This window comes from Mustela nivalis (assembly GCF_964662115.1).
Source record: "Mustela nivalis genome assembly, chromosome: 5".
Taxonomy (NCBI): domain Eukaryota; kingdom Metazoa; phylum Chordata; class Mammalia; order Carnivora; family Mustelidae; genus Mustela; species Mustela nivalis.
Genome location: NC_139024.1, coordinates 138,959,707 through 138,977,440, shown reverse-complemented (window position 1 = coordinate 138,977,440; position 17,734 = coordinate 138,959,707). Strand labels below are relative to the sequence as shown.

Below are 17,734 nucleotides of genomic sequence, written 5' to 3'. Positions count from 1 at the left end.
CAGTGAGCACTTCGTTTTTCAAATTAGGATTGTTCCTCTTGGCCCAAAGAGCCATGCAGACACTACACTGGGGGACATGGTCATTGCTGGGCACAGACATGAACTGTGAAAGAATAATGAATACATAGAAAGCAGACTCATAAAAACAAAAAGTGACAGGAACTCCTTTTTTACAGAAACTACGACTCTTCCCAAGTACCTAGAACTGCTCTGGTACCCACCAGAGAAAGGGTTCTTTTCTATCCCCAGCTTTTAAAAATTCATGATGTTTTCTGTATTATTTTAGCTAAAAATACAAGAGAACAATTCACAGTAAGAATACAGATAAGCAACCTGGTAATGGTATTTGGACATCATCTGATTCTGCCAATGCATCATGCTCCCCCCCAATTTTTGAGCAAAATAAATACTGTTTTAGTGTATCCATGAATATACTAGAAGCTTCATCCTAACACTTCACGTTAATTCATAAAGCAGCTGCACATCACTGAGGGTAGTTGTAGGGGGTTGGTATATTCAGAAATTAATTTTCCATATAAAACTCCTGGGTGTAAATCACTCTAGACTATCTTTCAAACTTCCCCATCTCCTTAAGCAGAGCATGGTGAATCAACGTTATGATTAATGTTTTTTGGGCGATGACTCAGGATCATTAACAGTGAACAACCATTACACAAGGTGCCTTCGGAAACTAGTGTAACGTCCCCCTATTTCAGTTCTGCCCCGTACCACAGGGCCTTGGTCGGCCATGCTTTTTCCTTAACTGAACTTTTTACTGAGATCACTGTGGATGTGCACGTAGTTGTAAGAAACAACACAGAGGACTCTCTCCTGTTCGTGACCCCCATTCCCCCAAGGGTAACCAGCCATGCTGTTTGAATTCTTTTGCTCCACTGCTGACATCCTTTCTTGCTACGGTCAATGTGTCTCTTCCTGAAGGTTTTTCTCCACCCACAAGCACCAACTTTGGCCTCTAATTTGTTATGGACTTGAAAATGGGAGAAAATTGGAGACACGGTGGCCAGGTTTTTATATATGTTTATATATATATTATATATATATATACACACATACATACACACACACACGTATGTGTATAATATATATATTTTAAAAGATTTTATTCATTCATTAGAGAGAGAGAAAGAGCACAAGCAGGGGGAGAGGAAGTGGGAGAAGGAGAAGCAGACTTCCCACTGAGCTGGGAGCCCAACATGGGGCTCGATCCCAGGACCTGGAGATCATGACCTGAGCCAAAGGCAGACACCCAACCATCTGAGCCACCCCGGTGCTCCAGGTGCATATATATATTAGAAATAAATGGTGCTAAGGTGCAGACCTGGAGAATCATCATGATTCAAGGGTAGGGAGTGTTAGTACCATGACTTCATACACCTGCATGGCTTTGAAAGTTTTATTTTGCATAACCCATACCTCCCCCTTGTTCTCCGTCACTCACATGCGAAATATTCTGGACTTATGGATGCCAAATACATGACCTCTATCTAGGTGATATATTACTTTTCAGCTGACTGAATACTAGCTAATCAACTACCATTTCCCCATGGGCAACTGAAACTCTGGCAGAACCTCTGTCTTACTCTGAACATTATCTACCAAGCACCGTTAACAGTCTGAAATAAATACACATAGCTTTTTTTTTTTTTTTTTTTTTTTTTAATTTTTTTCTGGACTCACTGACATTTTTAAGGAAGTTTCAATTTATCAGTCACTTGTCCTGCTTGGAACAATTCAATTGTAGAAGCTAAAGGAATACAGTTCTAAAAAAGATATGATAAAGAGCATAATGCATGCACGTTAGAGACTTCAGTAAATAAGAAAACCATCACTTTGTTCCTCTCCGCATTAGGAACTTCTCAAACAAAGAGGCTTGATGGAGACAGACAGAAAGGGGCTTATCAGCTTAAGAAACGGGAAGGATGGTACAATTAACTGTCACACAGTCAGATAGAATTCACTGTGATGAGGCCACTGACAGAAAACAAGGCAAAGAAAATGCCCATCTTGTCTCTTTGCGCAGAATACCCAAATATCCCAGCGTGGCAAAACAGCTTTCCTTCACGGGTGCTCTACACACAGTGGCCCGAGAAGAAAAGCAACAGGCCTTTGGAAGGAGGGGGGAAGGAAGTAAAAGAAAAGAAGAGGAAAAGGAAGAGGTCTCTTGTCTGAACCACAGATGCCTCCCACTACTCACTTCCCACAAGCTGGAGGGCTGTGTCCTAGATATTCCAAGGGGCAAAACAAAAAACAAACACAACAAAAAAACCCCACTGTATTTCTTCTTCCCAGCTCTTCTCTGCTCTGCTTCACAGAGCCGGCCCTGCCAAGAGGGAAACATCTGCCATGAATTCCCCGGAGGGCTGATGCATAGCCCTGGCCATCCGAGGTTGGAACCCAGGACGACCAGGACAGGAAACAGGAGGGCTCCCAAGCACCTTCTCTGAGGGCAACCAAGTAACCTGTTATAGGGGAGAGCCTGCCCCTCACGGTGTTAAAAGAAGCTCGCAAAACAAACCGCTGAAGACCGGGGCCCATTAAACACAAAACGTGTGTGGAGCTAAAGATACAGGAAAAGCCAGGTTTTTGTGCTAAAACAGATGTACAAAGCGAATTCCGTCCCTCCTCGTGTGACAGTACAGTTTCTTCAGTGTTCAGGGTGCGAGACAAACTAGGATCAGAAACATGTTTTAGACAGTGTGAAGAAGGGAAAAAAGCTCCCTTTTTCTTCTCCACCCCCCCCCCAAAAAGCCACACGGCCAGAAATAGCCTGAGCCTGCTTTAAGTGCCTGGGGATCTGTGCATTCAGAGAGGTTCCCCCGCGATGTGTGTTATAGTGAGCTCAAGCATGACTATATATGGTATGTTTACAGAGCGATTAGATACAAACACCATGCAGAATTTATATCAGACCAGAACTGGCCTTGCAAGAGTATGGCTTCTCTGCATTTTCGGCCACAGGCAATCCCATCCCCTAAGTCCAAGCAAACTTCGGGATGCTTCCAGAAGCAATGTCTCATGACTTCCTGGCACTCAGAGAGCACAGGGACCCTCCCTCTCGGCCCTCCACATCTCCCACATCTCCAATCCGACCTCATCCCCATCCCCCACCCCCGCACCCCCCTTGCCCCCACCCCACAAGTCCCACAGAGGCATAAATGCACACAGAAGAATGTCTCTGCTGAATGGGGCCTATGTTACATGGCGAAGGGCACAGACAAGCAAGCCATCGGTTTCTCAAGAAACAGCTGGCATGGCTGAGGCCTCTCCCACAGGCTCCTCATCTCCACAAAGTATTTTCATCACATCAAATGTTCTGCCCTGGAGAGGGAAAGCCAGATGCTGACGTGGGGAAAGGTAGTGGGGGTGGGGGGTAGGCGATAATCTGAAGATGTTTTAAAGTCCTGGGAGAGGAAAGGAGAACAGGGTTGGAACAAGAGAGAGAGGGAGAAAGAAGGAGAGAGGGAGGGAGAGGGGGTTGGAATTGAGAGAGTGAGAGAGAGAGAGAGAGAGAGAGAGAGGAAGGCTTCATCACTGGCTTTAACAGTCTTGCCCAACCTGTTCTGCGGTATGTTCTGTTAACTCCTTTCTGGCAAATGGATGCAAACAGCAACCCCTTTCTTTCCTCCTTTCCCCACAGCCACACTGCAATTTAAGGCAGACGTGTAGAGAAAAGTCCCAAAGAAAAAGGCTAAAGCCATTACCGACTGGACTGAAGCCCGTAATTTTTATCAGACACCCTGACACCTTCACTACCAGCTCCTTGGGCCGTCATCTCCCTGGATACCACCAACTTTGTAGCCCTCTCCACCTCCTCCTACTCTCCTCCTCCCCTCCAATACACGAAAGTTGAGGTGGGGTCCTTGATAACCCCAAGGGGAGGCCGGGGTGAGTCAGGCCTAGATGTCCTGCCCCCAAACAAAGCCCTACATAACAAGGAAGCATCACCTCCTTGGTTTTCCCTCTTCTTGTTTTTTTGGTTGACATTCGGCATTTACAGGGTTAACAGACAGCCTGCAGACCAGAAATTTACCTGCTTAGCAACAGAAGCATCAACTAAGCCACACTGGTTGTTTTGACACAGGAAAAGCAGTTTCTACCTGGTGAAACTACCTGGTGATGTTTCAGATGCCATTTTAAGCAACAGACATATTAATCATAGAAGAGGAGCAGTCAAGAAACTGCGGTACTGGCAGAAAAGCCCAATGAGCGTTTACCCAGCTTAAAGGTGCAGATCACAACCAGGCTTGGAAACGGCCAGACAGCATATGGAAAGTGCTCTGAAAGTTAAAGGCAGAGGCAGCCTTGAGGGAACTGTTCTTGGAAGCTGCAAAAGCCAGGGCTCACTTTCCCCAGAACTTGTTACTGCTTAGTTTTTACATCAAGGGACAGTAAGGGCTCTTCAGGTGGTGGACTTAATTTTCACAAAGGGGTAGATCGCCCCCCTCTAAACAGTGGGATGAAAAGCAAAGCATGAATCTCACAAAAGATTACACTGTTTCCCTTAAACATGTTTGTACGTCTCGATTTTAACAAAAACACAAACACAATCTTGGGCTGCCATAACCTCTTCAAAAAGACAACAACCAGCTATATCCCTTGAAACCTACACATCTACTTTAAATTCTACTACAAAAAGTTTCTTCGTTTTCAGCAAATGACTTTCATTTTGGGGAGCTCCAGGATGCAGAGGCTTGGAGAGCTGGCTGCTGTAGGATGTTTGCTGTTTTAACAGACACTTGTCTCCTCAGCCAGAGCTGGGCCTAACAGCAGTCAGAAGTAACAGTTTGACCCAGTTAAATAGGTAAAGCATAGCAGAAAAATATGTCAAGGCACACTCCTAACTCAAATCCAATTCAATAAAATATAAAGAAGGAATAACATCAACATATGTATGTACACAGTCTAACACATACATAATTACAGGGCCAAAGAATCCTTTTGTGAGAAAAATAAAACAAAAATGAAAATTTTAACATTAATGGTATCATTTTTTGGATGGGACCCAGTTTCAAGAGGAGAAAAGAATGATACACAGTCATCTGTAATGATGATACTCCAATACTTTAAAAACCACATGGTAGAGTTTGGTTTTGACAGCGTCTCTTAAATTCACAACTGAAGACAACAGCTGATGACAAAGAGACTGTGTATAAGGCTTAAAGAGAAGGAACCATAATGACCTAGGAAAAAACCCTAAACTTTCTAACTTCAGTGCAATTTAAAATAACATTTCCAAGTGACATGCTTCTTTGAGATTATTTTTTTTAAAGCATCTATGTTAAACCAAGCCACAAAAATAACCTCCTCCTTTAATAAAGTAAAACACTTGCACTTATTCAGAACCCCTATACTTAAACAGCCTGGGCAAATTAAACCTTATTTCTCAAACTTACATTTGCAAAATGTAAGCTGGGTCAAAGAAAAGGGTACTGTGGACAAAATGGTGGTATTTAAAGCAAAAATCTGGCTTATGCAGAAACGAAGAACAACAACAAAAAAAGATGGGGGGGAGAAAAGGGAGGGAAAAAAAGGCCGCAGTGATGCACTCTGATCCCGGGCAGAGTGGGCTGCAAGGCCAGTTGCTGGATTTAACAGTTGTGCTCGAAACAACAAATGGTGCATTCATAAGCTGCGTAAGCAGAGGCTGTTCAGAGGCTGTAAAGTCTGCACACGAAATGATGAGCGGCCGACTTTCCTGTTGTTCCACAGTTAAAAGACTGAAGAAGGACTGAATTCAGTTAGAGGCACAGGCTGTCCCTTCAGCTGTGGCAAAATGGTGAGCGAGAGGGTCTAGATAAAAAGGCCCCAAATACCATTTACTCTCTTCGAAAAAGAGCTGGGCCTAATGATAATTGAGTAAACACCTCTACATAAGATAATCTACCACAACTGTTGGGGGGGGTGTATGGGTGGGGGCGGGGGGGGGAGAGGCTGAGTAGAAACCAGACCGTACATCCTCCCCCACTGTTTTTAAAGAAAACAGTCAGCATTCCCAAATCCACAGCCTCAAGACCAAGGGATTAAACGTCCAGAGCCTATTACCTGTGCCATTACCTCTCCCTGCCCTTAACAAAAGAAACATCTGGTACCAGCTACTCAGCATCCCTGATAATTGTCAGAGTGCCAAGTTCTTAAAAAATTAATTAGTAGCATTTACACCTGCCAGTGCAGACAGCCTATCAGGGTTCTAGCACAGGTACCACAATATCTGCCTTAATAGGAAACTAAGGGATGCAACAAGCAAGCATCAGATGGGAGAATTTCAAGGTTTATATATACATGTTTCCTTTTTTTTTAATTCCCAGTAGCTCAAATGTATTCAGCTGTCTCCCTGGCCATAAATTTAAAAGCAACCTGTTTATAAATACAGTGCTGAATGCTAATTATGAGGGGGAATTCATAAGAATCACCTGGGAAGCCTTTACACCGGCCAAGCCGCAGCCTTACCATAGACTGGGCGCCAGTGGGGCCCTGGCATATGTTAGGGAAAAGTTTTCCCTCCACTTTAGGAATCACTGTGTTGGACGCTGCAGCCCAGTGAAGAGGGATCGCACTAAAAACGAGACGAGTCACCAAGTGGAGAGATGGAGCAATGTGAGTCACTAGGGACTCCATGCTGCTGCTGGGGTGTGGGCAGCAGTGCCCCTGGGACAGCGAGCTGGCCACTCCAGGCTCTGCCCAGCCACAGGACACACAGGAGCAGGCAGGGCATCACCGACTGTGCCAGCTCAGGGCACACTCAGCAGGGCGCCTTGGCGGCAGGAGGCCCTCAGCCATCAGAAGTGAGGTTGATGGCCACCAAACCACCTGTTGTCGTCAGCGGTCATGCACTTGGGAGTACAGAACATTGAGAAACTGCATCCCAGCTGAATGGCCTCACTATTATTGACAGGCTGATTATGAAGGGAGGAGGAGGAGAGAGGGACACCCCACTCCCAGGAGACGTGGAGGTCTGACTGCACTGTGCGAAATAACTGAGTATTAAAACCTGAGGCCACTTGTCCAGTTTGCTTGCACTTTGCCCCTCCGCCTCCATTCGCAGAAGACAGGTCACACTGGAGGGAACAGTTGCCCAGCACTCAGCGGGAAAGGGCACAAAGGACCAGGAGCGACCGTGCTTGCAAGCTCAGCGGACATTCTCGAGCCTCTCCGGTCTCCTCCACAGGGTTCCTCTCCCAGATCCAGGTCTGGGCCTATAACGTCCGCACCCGCGTCTTTGTAAAAAAGGGTCCGCAGATCATCTTCCAGCTACCTGCCGCTTTCATTTCCAGAGTCATCAGGTATACCAAACTTGTTAACGTGCGCTTGTTCTGGGAAGTAAGCACAAAATGCAACGCAGCAAGCTCACGCCTATGCAAAACTTCTGAAAATTTAAAGTGGTCACAGACTACATGGCCTCAAATTAGCAGGAAAAAGAGAGAGAGGACTTCGCACAGAGCGCACACACTTTCTAATCTGTTCCTGAGAGGAATTCACTTTTCAAAAAAGAGCTCAATTACTAAACCGGCTCTTTGAAGATCTCTGGTTGTTCATTAAATTGCGGCTCCGGCCGTCGCGGGCCGAGGAGAACGCGTCAAGGTCTTCTTGGAAGCGACGCCGGCACCGCCCACCGGGAAGGCCGGGTTGAGCCCCGCCCCCGCCCCGCCCCCGCCCGCCGGCCGGCCAATCGGCGCCCATCGCCCTGATTGACGGCTGCGCGACCCGCTCACAGGGCCGCCCAGCGCGGGCGCCGAGGTGGGGCGGGCGCCCCGAGAGGGCCCGGGCTGGACCCGCGCCCTCGCGGGGTCACCCCCGCCGGCCCCCGTCCGCTTCCCACTCGAGGCACTCAGCAGGGAAGGGCGCGGGCGGGTCCCCTGGGACGACCGCGGACACGTTTTCGGCCGTGAGAACACCCTTCGGCTTAGACGGCTTCTCCGGCGCACAAAAGCTCGCCCGCCGAGGGAAGGGGCGGCGTGCCCAGGCCGCCTTCCGCCCGCGCGTCCTCCCAGGCCCCTCCCTGGCCCCCAGCCGGCCGGCAGCCCACCCGCCGCACGCCGGCCGCCGCCCGCCGCGGGAGCTCAGTCTACACCCGGCCGCAGGGCCTCGAGTCTTCGGGCGGCCGGCTGGCCGCCGGGGGCGGGGAACCGGAGCCCGAGGGGCGGGCGGCCCGGGTGCTCTCCTCGCACCCCTACCCTGCACCCGGCTCTCGTCGTCGCGGTCCGGGCGGACTGAGACCACAGCGCCGCGACGCAGCTGGACGCGAAGCCCCGGGGACAAACTTTACTGGGCTGCTTCCATGCACGCTGCACTGAGGGGCAAGGGAGACAATTCCTACTGTGATCTTAAAAACATGCATGTCCTTTAGAAAAGCACAAGTCACGTTCCTGTTTTTGAAAAGGATGCAGGGAGGCACAAGTTCTACAATACATGATTTCTGAAAACGATATGTTTATTCTCTATTTGGTTGGCAGTATTTCATCCTAGCACTTGGTTTATGACTTAATGTGCTAACTCCGGGAACGAAACTGGTTATCTATCTGAGAGCAATCAATCCCAAAGAATCTTTGAGAAAGGAAAAAAGAAACCCCTGTAAAATCGAAAGAGATCTTAAGAATCACCGTGATAAATGTTAAAGAGTACTGGGACCTTGAAACACTTTCATTCTAGAAGACAGTCCTGAATCAGTAAGAGTTTCTTTCTTTCTTTTTTTTTTTTTTTTAATTTAATGATAGTAAAAACAATGTTTTAAAAATCATTTGTCTGCCAGTCAGGGGAGCATCTGAAGAAATCTGTTTTAACCCTAGTACATAGAAATGCTGGGCAAAGTAGCCTTATCTTAGGCCCACATAACTACAGGATATTTAAAATGTGAAACTGGAGGTCTTCTCCCTAAATTCTCAATAATTGCTAAAAATTCAACATCCATGTGACCTTGGACTCTCTCATTTTCATCTGTCTCTTGCAGTACACTCTCTTTGCTAACCATTCAGCACACTGCAAGTCCTGATAAAAGTAGTTAATGTTTACTGAAACCTGCGCATGAACTGTACTAAACCTGATAGGAGGGAAAAGGCAAAGTTCTGTTAACAGCATCCATGTACAATAAAACAAAAAAGTGGGGGGTGGGGGACCAGTAAAGGAGGAATCATTTTCTTTTCCTTCCAATTTGAACTAAAAATGTCTCACTGATGAATAAGTCAATAACATGCCACAGAAGATGCTTTTAATCTACTACCTTCTTGGGAAATTTCTGTTACAAATAAACCAATTATTTAACGTTCTTGTTTTTCTTTTCTTTCTTTTTTTTTTTTTTTTTTTTTCAGAATTAAAACTGAAACCAACCACTTTATATCTCATATTGTCTTACTTGTTTCTGAAGGCCAATCTACCTGGTCAATAACCAATTTTCCTTATACGCTTAATTCATCTGCAGAGCGGCTTACAGATGACAGCTAAAGAACTATTTCATGCAAACATAAAGCTATCATTTCCACGGCTATCATCTAAAATATCTTTTCTTCCCTGACTATTCACTTTTTCAAATGTAAAAACTCTTTGTTTCATTTCTGTCTGATCAGACCTTTAATTCTAATATTTCTTACCATTATATTCACTCTAAGGACAAAGTTCAATATCAGAACTTACTTATCTTTTTAACTTACTGATAATCTTTTTCTCACATTTCCACATTATCCTTTTTTTCTCCCATTAACTCAGTTAAAATAATATTTCAACTTACACACATACACACACACAGACTGTATCCAGAACAGGATGCTCTCAGGTGTTTAAAGCCAACTTTCTCTCTCCCCCATCCCCCCCTTGCTTAAAGGGCAGCAATAGAACCAGTCACCTTGGAAACAAACATCACCCAGTGTTTGCAGAACAAACAATGGTACCTTTTCAGCCAGTACCAGGCAGGCAGGCCAAAGGGGCAGCGAGCAATTCTGGGCCGGACAGGAGTGTTAACATATTGCATTCATTCAGTGCACGAAAAAGTAGTTCAGTACTGAAAATGAAGTGCCCTCCAACGTGTGAACTTTTGGCTAGAAACCATAGACAAAGCAAGTAAGGTTTAAAGTCAAATAAGGCTACCTCTAGTTAGGAAAAAAAAAAATCTTTTTCATTATTTTTGGAATTGTTTTACATAGCTTATGAATAAGGTAAACTAAACTCCTGTCACTGAGAATTACCTTCTCCAGCAACCAGGAAGAAGTTGCTTAAAAATCTTTCCAAATAGCATGTTTCATCTAATTATTCCTACAAAACCATCCTCTTAATAATATGCCGCCATATATTGGTTTTTAAAACATATACTGCTTGGCACTGTGACCCACTAATTAATTCCTAGTATTGACAAAGATCAAACTGTGTAGGAAAACTAAAGTTCTTTTTAAAAAACGGTGCCAAACAGATCTATAAAAATCTGGAAGGGCCCCGGATAACTTCCTGACCTTGGGAGAACAACGGTTACTAAACTTTCATTTGCTGAAGACTGACAAGAGCTAATCGTTTGGAGGTAAGCTGAAGTGTTAGACGAGATTCTGTTGTTACCGTTTTAAAAAAAAAGCTCCACTGTGTAGTGAACACCGACAACGGCAAAAAATACACAAGTGTTCTTCAGATCCTCCAGAATGAAATTTTTAAATGTTAAAGTAACAGTTTCCTCCTCATTCTGGGTGTGTGCCGGAGTTTTCCTTCCCACCAATTAAGAGAGAAGGCTGGGCCCAACTGAATTATTTGGACAGGAGTTTGATGTCAGTTAAATACCACAGTAACTGGCATTTTCTATCACCTCCAGACTAAGGGACAAATGCCTAATTAACATGGACCAACATGCAGCTTAAACTGGAAAAGTGCCTGTCCTTTTTCTTTCTTTTCTTTTTTCTCCGAGATTTAGGTCTTTAACATCCTTGAGTTAAAGTGCACAAAGGGTGTCTAATGCCATCTGACTGAGGTGTAAAAGTCTAATTAACTAATGCTTTTTTTGCAGCGACAGTAAATCAGTGAACATTATTAATCTTCCTGACTGGGCCCTGAGTGAGTGAAGAGGGCTATTGAAAGGGAACTAAACGGTTATACTGGGTGCCCTTGAAAATGAGAAAGAACCCTGCAAGTGATGACTGATAATCCTAAAAACTACTGAGAAATGCTTGAAAATACCACCGCTGGGTGTAGCACCAGGCCCCGTGCTCTAAAAACTGGAGCTGGGGCTCCAGGGCCCCGGAGAGGAAGAGGAGGAGTCAGGGAGGCAGCGGAGAGAAGCACCTAGCATCTCCCATCCTCTCCTGCCAGCATCAGTGAAAGCAGAACCCGAACCTTCCGCTCCTCTAGCTGATGGGGTGCCTTTGCAAGAAATGTTTTTTAGCGGACCGAGAGTACTCTGGGCAAAGGACTCCCACAGTTTGGCCAACTTAGGCTAGTTTTCAACCAGCCCAACAGCAACTCTCTCAGCATTTGGGCCTCTCAGTTTTATTGCCTAGTCAACACCCAAAATTATGTACATGGCCATCCTACTCACATTTGCAAACCAGAAATGCAGCGAATGCGATCACTGAATGCCAAAACGTGAAGAAGAGCCAACAGTCAGACAAGCCCATCTGCGCCGTAGCCCGGGCGGATCGGTCTGCACACAGGGGCACGGACTGCCAGCAGCCCCTCCGCTCTCTGCTCCGGTTTTCAACTGTCCCCGGCCTGCACCCCATTCTAGAAGGCTAGGAGGCTCCTTCCCGGGTGGCCCAGCGGGCAGCAGGAGGCAAGGCCCCAAGGGAGGTACCTTCTCTGTCCTGCCCTGCCCCTGCCAAGTCCCAGGCCTGGCCAGAAAGCCCCGGGGACAGGGCTGAGTGTGAAGAGCCAGGGGCTTTAGGGCAGGAACTCCCAGGGCTGAGCCACTCCCGTCCGTCCGCAAATCCAGAGGAGGGGCCCCAGCCAGCGTGATGCTCCCAATGGCCCAATGGCAAGTGGCTTCCTCCATCTTCTGGAAGGCATCTCAAGCAGGAAAGGAAGTGAAAGGAGGCCCAGGTGCCACGGTGGCTTTATCTTTCCCCTCCCTAGTATTTCTATCAAGTTTCTGTTTCCCTGCCCCCTTGTCTGAGGGGTATGGGAACCTTTTTAATGAAATTCTGTGGGAAACACAACAGGTTTGATTAATGACGTGTCGTTTCAAGCTACCTGATAATAAAGCACTCTTGACAACATCGGTTCAGAACTCAATCCATTTTGAATCAAGATATATACGCTCTGTTCATAGAGTTAAATGTCTTTAGAGACTGTTAGTCATTACTTGGTGCACTCTTAGGCCTAAAAAATCCTCTCTCCTCCTGGTCAAAAAGTAAGGTAAGTTCAGAGAAAATATTACTTCTGCATTCCTAAGTTGACTTTGCGTTTGTAACCCCTCCTTGAATAACATCTCTTAGGAAAGGCTTAGTTACTATTCCCTCCCTATCACTAAGTCATTGAAACCTGAAGCAAACTACTTCAAAATAAATTCAACGAAAATCCTTCCGTTATCATTTATAACTCATTTCCTTTTTCCTTTTTTTTTTTTTTTAAAGATCACTCCTAACATCTGTAAAACAAAGAGAAGAGAAGGTGCTGATGGCAGTCTCCTTTCCAAGCCAACCTCTCTTAGAATCAGATGGTAACACTGCTTTGGAACTCTGGAAATTACATTTGGAGGGGTTTTCCCCTGGAAACCTTTGTGAGGTCATTGTTCGTCAAAAGTAACCACGGCCTCAGATGCGTTCTGGGGAAGCCTCCACCACAGCTAGATGTGCCTGTCGGGGGAGGCGCTGGTCCCACCATACAACCAGCCACAGCCCTGTCACTTGAGTTCACACGACTCTAGCCACATGCCACCTCAAGTCTGCCTCAAGAAAGTAATTCTTCCTGCCTCCTTTGTAAAAATCCAGTTTTACTGTCTGCAGAAAATCTACCCCACACGGTCTTTTCTGGGCAGTCACTGCCCCAACCCTGCTCCTTCCCAGGCTCAGCCAGTATGGGCGGGTTGGACACCCTCTTTTGCTAAGACATTCCTGAAGATTCCATGGAACAACTTGAAACGGCTATGCAGGCATGAAAGAACGATTCCACTTGACATTTTTTTGCAAATGCCCACATAGCACATAAACCTGAAATAGAATCCCTGCTCCCAGTCCTGACTCCTAGAAAAACATGGGGATGACTGTCCTTCTGCTCATACAGCAACATCAGAAAAGAAGGAAGTTTCTTCTCCTACCCGCATTTGCGGGGAGAAGTAGTGCAAGGACTTTGTTGTCAGACCCCAAGAATAGTGTTTTTAAGAGGTATCACTGCTGCACAATTATGAAGCCACTAACCTCTCATTTTTAAAGAGCAGAAAAAGGAAACTCGGGAGCATGGAGACAGAAGGTTCTTGAGGAGGGTCCCACTCCACTGGCAGGTCCTCGGGCTGTGGCTCTACCTTAAAGAAGCTTTCAGGATACTCAGAATTCCCCTAGTTTTATGGTACTTATCCTTGATATGAAAGGACAATAAAGTCTAGCCTCACAAGGACTTTTCTGTTTGCTTCTATTGATTAAAAAGAAAGAAAACACAGCCTGGAGCATCATTAAGTCACCTCCTAAGCATATGATAAAGGAAAGAGATTCTGCCCATTTCACAGATGGAGAAACCGAGGTCCACAATATAGTATCTTCCCTTCAACCATAATCAAGCTGGGCTGGGTTTAGAACCCGACTAGTCACCTAGCCTAGCAATCCAGCCCACTCTCTAGTAGATCATATGAAATGAATTAAAAGGGCTATGGCAGATAAGCCATAAAGTCTGCTGAAGTATTTCTGATTCAATTTGCTCCTCCAACAACATTCCTTCCTTTGAAATAATGACATCGAGGCTGGGCGGCCACCTCGGGAAGCTTCAGGAGTGAGCAGGAGGAACAAAATGCATGCTCCTAACCTGCCACAGAACAGCCCCCAGATCTGCCACCTACACAGCTGTTCCTGGAGTTGGGGACTCCCACTTGCCCTTCAGGACTGATCTAATTGTTATTTTCCTCACCTTCAACCTTAGAGTTATTCATTCTATCTTCCTCTAGGGCAGGTGCCTCCAGGGAACTGTTTGGGGGTCGGACTTACTCATATGCTCATCAAGCATCTACAAACCAAATCAACAGTACACATATATGTACTATTATTTGGTTAGGGTATGAAGATGCTCTTGTAATTAATAAAGATAAATTCCACAAACCCTGTTGTTTTTAGGCTTTTTTTTAAGAGGTTTTTTTTTTTTTTTTTTTTGAAGATTTTATTTATTCATTTGAGAGGGAGAGAGAGACAGAACTAACCGGGAGAGAGGCAGAGGCAGAGGGAGAGGCAGACTCCCCGCCTAAGCTGGGAGCCTGATACGGGACTTAATCCCAGGACCCTGAGATCATGACCCCAGCTGAAGGCAGACCCTGAACCGGCTGAGCCACCTATGTACCCCTGTTTTTAGGAATTTTCTATCAGAGCCTGCCAACAGAATCTGTAATTGAAATTATGCTTGCTCTAGAGAAAGTTTTTACATGAAAACAGGCCCTTACATTGGGAAAAAATTGGAAATAACTGCTCTAAAATATCCATGTAATATGACACTGATGAAAACAAAATGCCCAATTAAAAACACAATCACAGGTAAATTACATATCACATCATATGGGACATTCACAACACAGTGTCCTATACAGGATGGAAAACACCTTAAGACACTCTGACCCTTTAGAAGGGTTTTTTGAACTGCTCAATAGGCTTTTCGTCAGTGACTAATTTGTTTAGAGTAATAAGAGGACAGATCATACACTAACCAAAAAGTAAATATATTTTATTCTGTTCAGCGTTTTCCTCCTTAGTATATATCAATTTCTATTAATGTATGTAAATATTTTAATCCTAGATTGGTTTCATGTAACCTAGGAAAAGAGCCTAATGAAAGAAAACATTAGCCTTTGGCCCTCCCACCAAATTATGCCACATCCAAATGACATGATTTTCATGTCAAAGGATATTTAAGTACATCCGCAAATACTTATCATATCACATTAAATCTTCAATAGATTGGTATAAAGGCATGTACAAAAATGGGCTTATTGTCCACAAACGTGATGAATGCCCATTCTACAGTAAGTGTGTGTCCACATCAGCCGGCTGGAAGCACAAAACGAAAGTCATGACTTGTAAAGGTAAATCATGTTACTTTCTTTTCCTTTGCGCGTCACTAGACTTTTCTTCCTTTTTGTTCATATAGAAGTTTCTAAGGTGTGTAGGAGTATAATCGGCAACAAAACAACAGCAATCTAATGGGGGAAAACCGTTTTTTAAGACTTTGGAATAGTTCCTTTGCCCTCGGAGTGACAGGGTGACAGGTTTTACGTTCTTCGCCCTCCCTCGTGTTACCTACATTAAATATGAACCTTTTACTCATGAGAAACAGTCATGGAGGACTGTGGTTCTGATTCACCAGCTCTTGGTCAGATCTACTCACTAACATCCTTAGCAGGTACAATGGCAGCTCCTACAGAAACGTTCAGACAATCCCACCAAGGACAAACCTCTGGGACTCTGGACGTGGCGGGGTTACTGACGTTGAAGACAACCTAACACACAAGCCTGAGATACCCCCAGCTCTGCCCCCATAGCTCCCCAGGCCTCAGGTTCCTCATCTGTAAATTCAGGGGGTGTGAGGGAATAACCGAACACTGATCCCCCAGGCCCCTCCAGTGCAGCATTCGGACTGGAAACAAAGCAGACACCAATATAATTGAATCAGCTCCTGCTAGTCATAGCCCCTTGCCTGGGGTAGGTTTAAACGGATTTCACCAATTTCACTACTTGTTATGGCTTGACAGAGAGTACAGCAGAGATAGGAACATTCGATTAATAAAATTAAAAGTTTCAGGGGCTAGCAAACTGTCAGCTTGGCTGATGGGCACAGCAACCCTGCCCCAAAGGAAGACATATGCAGACAAACGATGGGAAACACAGCAAACGCAACGCCGCTCATCCCATGTTTACTCCGTGCCAGATACTGGGTAAGTATTTATAGTGTTTTATATCATGCCCTACAATCCCATGACATAGATCTGATTACTCCCGAAATTTTATGTGCGTAAAAAACATCTGCTAAAAAAAAAACAAAACAAAAGATCTGTGGTGTGAAGGGCAAAAGTTGTTCTCAACTGTGGTGTGTGCCTATGGGCAAGTCACACATTTCTCTGCCTTGTTCATTTGTTTGTTCGTTCATTCATTCATTCATTCATGGAGTACTGACTGAACACCCAGACATGGATGGAGAAAACAGATAAAAAGGAACAAAAATTCCTCAAGGAGCTTACCCTCTAGTGTAAGGAAAACACAGCCTATGCGCCTAAAACTATAGTGGGTGCATGATACCCATCGCTCCCTCTCTCCCCCTTTTAGAAATGGCGAGTGTTGGAAAACACTCAGCTTTACATCAGCCGCAAAGGAGAAATTTCTACTTGAACAACTACAGAAGAGCCAAGATCAAGAGTGCGTGTCCTGGAGGACAGTGGCTGGGGCTCAAATTGTGACCCTGTCACTTAGGGCTGGAGGGACCCCAGGCAAGTGCTTTAAATGCTCTCAGCCTCAGCTTCCCCATCTGTAAAAATGGAGATAACAACCTCACAAGTCAACAAACAAATTACATGAGATAGAGCACCAAAAGCTGGGGAGCACAGAGTGTCCTGTATACTGAGCGTACCTCGTATGATTAGGACCTTCTCCTCAAACCCCATTTTCCCTACGGGCAAGCTATGAACAATGACCCCCGTGTGGCATGGCCGTTGCGAGGACTGTGGAGACAATGCAAGAAAAGCAGGCACCCCCACTGGCCCAGAACAGTACGCATCTGCTTCTTCAAAATGATTAGGGCTACAAAGGAACGGGAAGGGGGTCCGAGCTCTGAAGAGAAAGGGCTGGGAGGCCCCACGCGGGCAGGGAACGGGCACTCGGCGCACAGGTGTGCAGCGTGTCCCCGTAGCAGGATCAGACCCGGGGGGCTGCGATGGGCCAGCTCCACCAGGTCTGCGTCCCTGGGGTGGCATCTGGCGTGTGGGAGTTATGTGGCCCTGGCTCCCAGATGCCTCTCTCTCTGGCACTTCCAGCCTCACCCAAGGGCCAAAGAGCAAAGGAGAGGCTGGAAAGGGCGTTCGGCCTGGCAGGATTCTCCGAGAAGGCAGCCTGGCAGCGAGGGGTAGAGACGACCCGGGGGAGTCCTCCGTAAAGCTCCTCCATCCAGGCCGTCTCTGCTCCTCCCAGTTCGGGCAGGTGAGAGCATCTCTGCTCTCCGTGGGCTGTGGCAGACAACACCAGTTTCTGTGACCCGTCACCACCAAAGACAGCCGCAGACCTGAAAACCAGGTTGGCGGGGTGGGGCTGGCAGACTGGCTCTGGTCCCCGGGGCCACAGGCGCACAGACATTCCCAGTGCTCCAGGCCAGGCGTCCACACAAGGCTCAGGACACACATATGCCAAGAAAGCCTTCCGGCCCCACCTTCAATAAACCAGCTAGGAACGAACAAACCCATATGCCAACATTAGAAAGATGACACAAAATTTCAGCAAACGAGCCCCCAAGGGGGAGAGGAGACGGGAAGAACCTGAAGCCAGCCCTTCTACGAACCAGGTCTCCTGCTGCCCAGGGCACCCGCCCTTCCACCCATCGCCCTCCTGAGGGCAGCTCATCTGGAGCTGGTAACTCA

The 17,734-nt window shown here is 46.2% G+C and overlaps 1 protein-coding gene and 1 long non-coding RNA gene across 9 annotated transcripts in view; one reads left to right on the top strand and one right to left on the bottom strand.

Moving 5' to 3' along the window:
- RREB1 (ras responsive element binding protein 1) overlaps positions 1-17,734 on the bottom strand; it is a 173,869-nt gene that overhangs the window by 91,677 nt on the left and 64,458 nt on the right. The gene's annotated exons all lie outside the window — the stretch shown is intronic.
- Positions 9,741-16,158, top strand: LOC309864371. Its single transcript, XR_014311483.1, has 2 exons — positions 9,741-10,519; positions 10,994-16,158. It is a non-coding gene; the product is annotated as an uncharacterized lncRNA (long non-coding RNA).